Below are 8301 nucleotides of genomic sequence, written 5' to 3' on the forward strand. Positions count from 1 at the left end.
CTACCAGGCCTTCTCTGGACATTGGTGGGCAGCCATAATCAATTCTCAGTGTGTTCAAGGAGGTAAACACCTGGTAGCAAGTGAGTATTGACTCAAATCTCCACAGATGGCCACCCACACACTGCTGACCTTCACCTGCCCTTACTTATCGAACAAACAAGCCTTTGAGCCAGTTTACGGACGCTCACCTGGCTAATATCAATGTCGTTTCAGGGAGCTTGACCCTTCATTGCTTGAGCACCTACTGCATACCTGGAGCTTTAGATGTTGTACCATATTAAAAAAAACCTCCGCCAAACCCTAGAAGGAACTATGGGTACCCACATCTTTATGAAGTGCAAAGAGGATCCAAGTGTATTACCTAGCAAGACACAGCTCATGAATGCTTAGCCCCAGCAACGACCATAACTCTGAACACTTTTCCTTGCATGTCCTTATTTAGGGAATGCCATTGGGTGAGTCACAGCAATGGTAAAAACTCCATGCTTATTGCCCCAGTACTGGGCATGAGCTGCCCTTCAGATCCCAGGGGATGACCCACATCCATCCCTTTATCCTCCTAAGGCAGACATTAGTACACCCTCATTTCTCAGGTTCCCAACTTCGCAAGAGGAACCTCCTTCCTCCAAACTCTACAGAATGCCATCCTTACATTAATACTCAAGTTTAAGTACAAAGACCCGATCAGGACACTGTTAGCCCCGGGGCTCTTCCTTTAGTGAAGAGCAAGCAGAAAAACCATGTTACTTTGCTATGGTGGCCACAACGGAATACCACAAACTGGCTCAACGCCTGAAATCAACTGTCTTACACAGTTCCAGAAGCCAGAAATGCTATTGTTAGATCTGAGTCCTGAACCCTGCCCAGACCTCCCCTGGCTGACAGGTGGCCATCTCCATGTTCATATCTGTAGTGACCTCTCAGTAGCTTCCATAGCACACCNTGTTCAAGAGGTTTGCCCAGGTCCATTCCTCCATGTTCACGTGGCTCCTTTTTATAAGGATACAGGTTAGGTTAAGATGTACCGAACACACTCATTTTTACTTGATTGCCTATATGAAATCCCTGGTTCCAAAATACAGTCTTGTTCTGTGTTACTGGAGGTTAGAATCTCGACATATGAAATATAATTCCACCCACGGCAGCACCTGCCTGTCCTCGTGTAGCACAACACGGGACGCCATGTTACTACGGAGATTTCCGAATGTCTAATAATGCTGAAATATTTTCACAGTGGACCACCGTAGACACCCACGCACAGTGTACAGTCTGTGCCACTGTCCAAGGCAACTTCCCGGACAACCCTCTGAACAAACAGCAGGACAGCAGAGACTCTATCAAACCCTTGTTTCTGATCACAAACAAGTTTTAAATCAGCATCATCCCCTGAGCCCCCTATGAAGCCCACACTAAGCACGGTGTGTAATCCTGGCCTGCCAAGGGGGGACACAGAGCACAAGATGACCCGGTGAACATATAATGTACTCAGTATAAGAGGTTCGGCGGGTGAGTGCTCGGTTGACTGAATCTCAACATTGACTAGCAATCTCCCTCAAAAGATGTCCAAACATAGTGAATGCCCCACCAGGAAGAAACATATTTTTAGAGATTTTGATGCATAGTTATTAAAGTGGCTCAAGAAGGCATCCTGGGGCTGACAACTCATGCTGTCTACAGGACTTGTTTCTACAGGATTTTTTTTCTCCCACTCAGCTTTCCAGTGTCTGTTCATCCCCTAGTGTAGTCACAGAGATTAAAGCTATGGTTTGGGCTGAAGATGCAGCCCAGGGGTAGAGAAGTAGCCTCAAATGCAAAAGCCCTAGCTCCATTGCCAGAACTGTAAAATTTAAGTATATATATATTTTTATATATACGGAGAATTGAACAGTATTTCTGTGGACAGCCAAGTGAGAGAGTGAAGTGATTTAGCCAACAAGATGAACAAAACAACCCCGTGAGGGTAGTGACTGGGGCCTGTTGCTGCCTTCCTAGCCTGGAGACCAGGTTAATATTAACAGGCCCACGTTGATGTGGGATTGTGCAACTGGGGCCTGGTTGCCAACTCCCGTGGATGGTGCCATCCGGTACTTACCTCCAGCACTTCAGCTGCCCTCCATGTAATGCCCGGGAGGGAAGAAGTCAGCCCTGGGCGGTAGAGTGTTACCACACACTGTGGCAATGTCGTCCGGTGGGTATCCCACCACATCAGAGTCTTTCCATGCAGTCTGTGAGTGCAGAGGCAGAGGGCCTTGGGAAGCTATCTGTGTCCCTGTTTTTGACCACAGAGAACATGCATATAGGCAGAAGGACAGAAGTGTGCAGTGGATAAGAGGTCTGGGGTCTACTACCTACAGTCTGGCCTCCATCAGACTCCCCTCATCATTGCTAGAGTGAGAAAGCCCCACCCTCACCACACTTAATAAAGCCTTTGAGACAGGGCTTCTTTGTGTAGCCCTGAATATCCCAGAACTCACTCTGTAGACCACGCTGGCCTTGAACTCAGAGATCTGCCTGCCTCTGCCTCCCAAGTGCAGCAATGGCATCTCCAGTATGATGACAGAGGGGGTTTGGAGTAGTTGCCTCCATGGGCAGGACAGCTTGGGGAACACCGTATTCTCTTTTTCCCATTTAGATGGGGATATTTTAAAGGTTCTGAGAAGTCCTTCAGTGAAGCCAAATCCAAAGCTCTCTCAATTCTCCTGACCAAGGGCTCTCTCCTGGTAATCTATGACGTTTCTTCCTGCAGGCCAGGTCCTCATTCAGGTAAGAATAGAGATGCCTCCTGGAGCATCCTGTCTCCTGGAGCATCCTGGCCTCCTGGAGCATCCTGGCCTCCTAGAGCATCCTGGCCTCCTGGAGCATCCTGGCCTCCTGGAGCATCCTGGCCTCCTGGAGCATCCTGGCCTCCTAGAGCATCCTGGCCTTCTGAAGCATCCTGGCCCCTCTGTCCCTTTATTTCCCCAGTACCCTTCCACTTACTTCTTAAATTAATGTTTCTTTTTAAACATTAGAGAAGAAAGAGGAATGGTCTGTGGCCACCCCCTCAGCCTCTCCACTGATCTGAGGGAACAGCCCGTTCACTGACCTTAACCTTGGCAAGCACACCTCGACCCTCTCCTGCCTGCTTGACCTCCCAACACCCACATAGATCACTCTTTCAACCGCTTTGGGTCTCAGATGCTATCTCAGCAGCGGGTGAAGGGATCACAGGAGGGTGTCTTTGCTAACCACGCTATCTGAGCAGGATCCTGGCCCCCTATACTCTCCATCTCCAGCAGAGCGTGTTTCTCCATGGAACTCATCACTTTTCCCCTCAATACGCACCTGCTGTGTGTGCCCGAGTCCCTTAGTGACATCCTTCCTAGAGACACACAGTTTTGTCTGTTGTATTCCTGGTGGCACACCAGCGCCTGGCACATAATTCATGCTTCGTAAATAGTTGGCAGGTGGATTAACATGTGGGCTCACAGGAAGAAAAAGACACGTGCTCCTTTTAGACTCTCTTTAGGTTTTGGCAATCTTTCCATGTTAGCCTCCGTAGGGCCTTTTACAGAATCTTGCATGTGTGTGTGACGGGGGTATGTTTGGGGTTAGGAGTCCACGTCATGTTGTATGCATGGGTGTCAGAGCACACGTTAAATGTCTCCCCTTGCCTTCTCCCTTCGTAGAGACTGTCTCTTGTTAGTTCTCTAAGGTTATCTATCTCTCAAGCTCCTAGGGATCCCTTTGTTCCCGCCTCCCATGGTGCAGTCCAAATGCTGGAATTATAACTGCGTATTCAACCACAGCTGATTTCCACGTGGGTTCAAAAACACAAACTCAGGGCCTTGCTGAATCATCTCCCCAGCTTCACCCGGGGGGCCTTGTAAAAATGCTGTATCGTGTTTCATTTCAGGGATGTTATTAAAAAGGTGTGTGTGGCGGAGGGAGAAGTCCATGTGGGATTTTTTTCCTTTTTGTATGGAGTCACAATGAGAAAGAACGTCTTGTTTGCTGCCATGCTGTGTGTGAACAGCCCTGTGTGGTGAGTTTCTAGGAGTGGGCTTCCTGGGTTCAGAGTAGGAGTCATTTATTTTACCGTTAACGGCTCTTACCACGATGTCCTCCGGCAAGGTTGCGCAGATGTCCCTTCCTCCACGTGGCAGGACGGTGTCTGTTTTCTCATATGCTCGTAGCTCTGGGCACCAGCTCTGGGTGTCTGTGCCAGCTGGACAGGTGGACAGTGGCATGCTCTTAATTGGATTTGGATTTTTTTAATTGTAAGTAGTTAGGAAATCTTACAAATTTCCACTGAACTGTTTCTGTTTATTTTTCTTTCGTTCTTTTGAAAGCTTGCTGATATTATTTGCTGAGTTTTCTACTCGTTGCTTACTGTTTCCTGATAATAGATTTGAAAGAAATCGTTGAAACCAGTCTTTATGATACTTGTTATCAAGATTTCCAATTCGTTCGTGGGCTGTGTTTATGTCATTTCATTTTTCTTAATATTTTTTCTTTATATTTGAATTTCAAATATTTTGCTTTGAAATGTGTTTTCTTTATTTTGTTTATTTTAGTTTTTTTTTTTTTTTTTGAGACAGGGTCTCTATGTGTAGCCTTGGATGTCCTGTAACATTGTTTTTCGAGACAGGGTTTCTCTGTAGCTTTTGGTGCCTGTCCCGGAACTAGCTCTTGTAGACCAGGCTAGCCTTGAATTCACAGAGATCCACTTGCCTCTGCTCTACCTCCCCAGTGCTGGGATTAAAGGCGTGCACCACCATCACCCGGCTGTACTTTGAAATGTAGTATACTATTCTGTAACATCCCACAAAGTAGCAAGTTTCCTGCGGCACCGTCATACCTACTGTGTTTTAGTCGACCCCCTCTGCCCATTTCTCTTCTCCCTCTTCTTCCCCTTCTGCCTCCAGTGTTTGCCGTTCACTTTCATACCACGAATGCGCTACAACTCCCCCTCCCTCCTCTCGCTTAAAGCCTCTCCTGGCCCCTGCTCTAGCTTCCTGGCGGCTACCCTCCCTCAACCCCACCTGGCCTGCCTTGAAGAACAGCGTCTGTGACGCTGTTGGGGGAACGTTATAGGTGACTTCTGGGTCTCAGCTCCCTTATTGATCATCTGACTGATTATTGGTGGCTTATTGATTGTTGTCCTACTGTAAGGACAGATGGAATTGCCTTCAGCCTGTTCACTCTGTTCAGCCTTGGTTAGGAGCTGTGGTGTCGGGCACACATGAACGCACGATGGCTATGCTCTCATGGTGAGGTCAATGGCACTAACTCCCGTACACTGTTTGCATGTTGTAAAGTTGAACACAGAAACTCTTCTTGATGATTTCTGGGGGTAGTCTTATTCAGAAAGGCTGTATCTACTTATCTCCCTATACTTTTTATTTCCTACATTTCCATGTCTGCCTCGAAGGTTAGTACTCAATGTCTGACCCCACTGTGGCTCCTCTTAGATCTGCTGCGCTGTCAGCCTTCTTGTTTGGGTCCCTGATCTGAGCCTGGCCTTGCCAGTGTCCTCTGACTGTCTCACCCTGATGCATCTCTAAGATTCCTTTTCCAGGGTTTCCTTCTGCCATGGCTGGCCTTCATATCTGTTATACCGGAAACTTTGCTCTGATGAGAGGTGAGGTACATGGCAGCGGACACAGGCCAGGGAAGCAGAGAGGCACCAAAGGTGAAGGATGGGGTCATGGACCCAGATAAGAAGGAGGGAGGATGTGGGCAGAGGGGCAGCTAGGTTATCTGAAGAGTTAATAAACACACCTCCCGCCCTTTTCTGGAGCTCCCAGCAGGAGGTCAAAGAATTTCTGGGGCAGGAGGTTGGGTTCAGAAAGCAGAGGAGTGAGGATCTGGGACTGTTGCAAGGAACTCTGGGAAATATGTTTTGATCAGCCAGAACTGATGCTTGGGTTACGGGTTGTTCAATCCCAGTTAAGGCATGGGTACGTGTCTGGACTTAGATTTCAAAGGTATTGGCTTAGAAATCGGTGCTCTGAGTTTCTCCAGACCCTTGGCCAGCAGAGACCAGGGAGCAGAAGGCCCAGGATCAGCCTGGGTTTGGGAGGGTGATTTAAGTTGAAACAGGCCACCAGGTCAGCATTTGCCTGTAGGCCCACTGTGTGTTGAGAGCTCAGAGGAAGGCTATTTTCCTTCTCTGGCTCCATCACAACTCTGGGTGCTTCAGAGTCCCTTGTATGCAAAGTGTGCTGAGCTAGGTGGGAGGCTGGCCACTCCCACCCTGTGGGCTCAGGAGGAAGCTGATGAAAGATTACTGATCAGGATTAACAAGGCCAGCAGGAGCTGCGTGCAGCACCAACTGTCCCTCATGCTGCTGCTCTGGGAACTCGTGGGTTGAGTAGGAAAAGGAGCATTCAGTCCCTATGTGCCCGGGGCGGTGTTGCTGGAGGAGAACCTAGGGCAGCTCGTGAGTCTGGCCATGTGCTGCTGTGACCCATGGCCTGCCTCTTCTCCATGTTTAGTCCTGCAGAAGCAGGCACTTCCGTTTAGTCCCTTCTGGAATCAGGGAAGGGAGGGACTTCTGTGGCTACCTCAGCCCACCTCAAGGAGTAGCCAAGAGTAGGGAACATGTTCATGAGCACCAGGGGCCTATGGCTGTGCCTGAACCATGGTGTCTCCAGTGAGTGTGTGAGCTTCAACTCTCGCTCTGGGAAATCTCACCTGCCTTTCTACTGTGCAGTTTTGTTTGAGAACAGAGAGATAGGTCAAGAGCCTACCTAATACCACAGAATGGGTTTTTGGTATGGCGAGAAAACCTGATGATGTCCATCTGTCCCAGCGAGGGGAGCTTTGCCTTGAGGATAGGGAGAAGAAAGACCCTTCATCTGTACGTGTATGCCTGCTCCATGTTATACCCCTCCCAGACAGGTGTGCACACTCTGGAGAGATCTAGATATGCACAAAGACTAACAAGGACAGCAACACAGAGAGAGGAGGAGCGAGAGAGGAAGAGAGAGAGAGAGAGAGGAGAGAGAGAGGAAGAGACAGAGAAAGAAGGAGAGAGAGAAGGAGAAAGAGGAGGAAAGAGGAGAAAGGAGAGAGAAGGAGAGAGAGAAGAAGAGACAGAGAGAAGGAGAGAGGAGAGAGAGAAGAGACAAAGAAAGAAGGAAAGAGAGAAGGAGAGAAAGAGGAGAGTGAGAGAAGAGAGAGAAGGAGAGATAGAGAGAGAGAAGGAGGGGAAGAGAAACAGCACATATAGACATGTCTATAGAAGCAAATGTGCACACACATTGATGTGGGACCCCCTCCTCCTCGTTGGAGGTCATATAAGCACAACAGGAAGTACACCTGGCTGTCTCCTCAGAGTCCTAGTTCTGGCCTGGAATGGAAAGCTGTTCAAACAGTGCATGCTGTCACCTGGTGACTCTGTCCTACACTCATGTCGAGGACAGTGCTTTATTCCTGGCTCCAAGTGACAGCTCCAAGGCTCAAGGAAACAGTGTGTTCCAAGTTCAAGGTTAGAGTACTCCAGCGTGAGGTGTTTTTCAACAAGGCTGAGGATTAGCTGACAAGCGCCAAACTTTAGCCCGGCACAAAAGCCCAATAAAACCAACTTCTCCTTGTGTCCAGGAGAGCAGCTCTGTCACCACTGGGTGCGACAGCTCCCTCCAACTCCAGCTGAGGTCACCAGTAGGAACCTTGCTTGTCAGGGTAGCATGTGGCATAAGCTTGGTAACATGGTAACATCTTGCTTCTCTAGTATCTACCACAGTCATCGAAAGTGTAGTAATGGCCTCACTTCCTTAAGTCCCCTCCCACCATCACCAGTCCCTTGGGGCTTTGGCCAGACTTTCATATACTTCCTGTCTCCCTGAGGGCAGTTTGGTCTAAATTACAACAATATTATGACCCACATTTATTCAGGGATGGAGTGCGGGGAAGGATCACTAGGTGAGCTTGGAAGGGGCAGCACTCCCTCGGCACAGAGGTTCTGGGCAGTAGGTGCAGTCTCTGAGAGGTGGGTTCTGGATGCTGCAGGAAGTTAGTGCAGCTGAGGGCTGAGGTGAACAGTGATGGACTTCCAGACCCTGATGACAGGGGGAACCCTAAGATCTACTATGAGACTTACATGTGCCCTTGAAACACTACACCGAGAGTCTGGAGATGGGGGTCGAGGCAGGTGCATACGACTTCAGGAAGATCTCGGGGGAACCACGGGAAAGGATGGGTGTCGTTCTCCTGTATGACATGTCCTTGTTATGACCTTTTAGACCCATCTATACAGCGTGGCTTCAAGGTCAGCACGGATGGGGGGAACAAAGGAAGTGGCTTTGGGCTCATGGG

The sequence above is a fragment of the Alexandromys fortis genome, unplaced genomic scaffold (genome assembly GCF_014885135.2).
Source record: "Alexandromys fortis isolate MF-2015 unplaced genomic scaffold, M_Fortis_MF-2015_v1.1 scaffold_63, whole genome shotgun sequence".
Classification (NCBI taxonomy): Eukaryota; Metazoa; Chordata; class Mammalia; order Rodentia; family Cricetidae; genus Alexandromys; species Alexandromys fortis.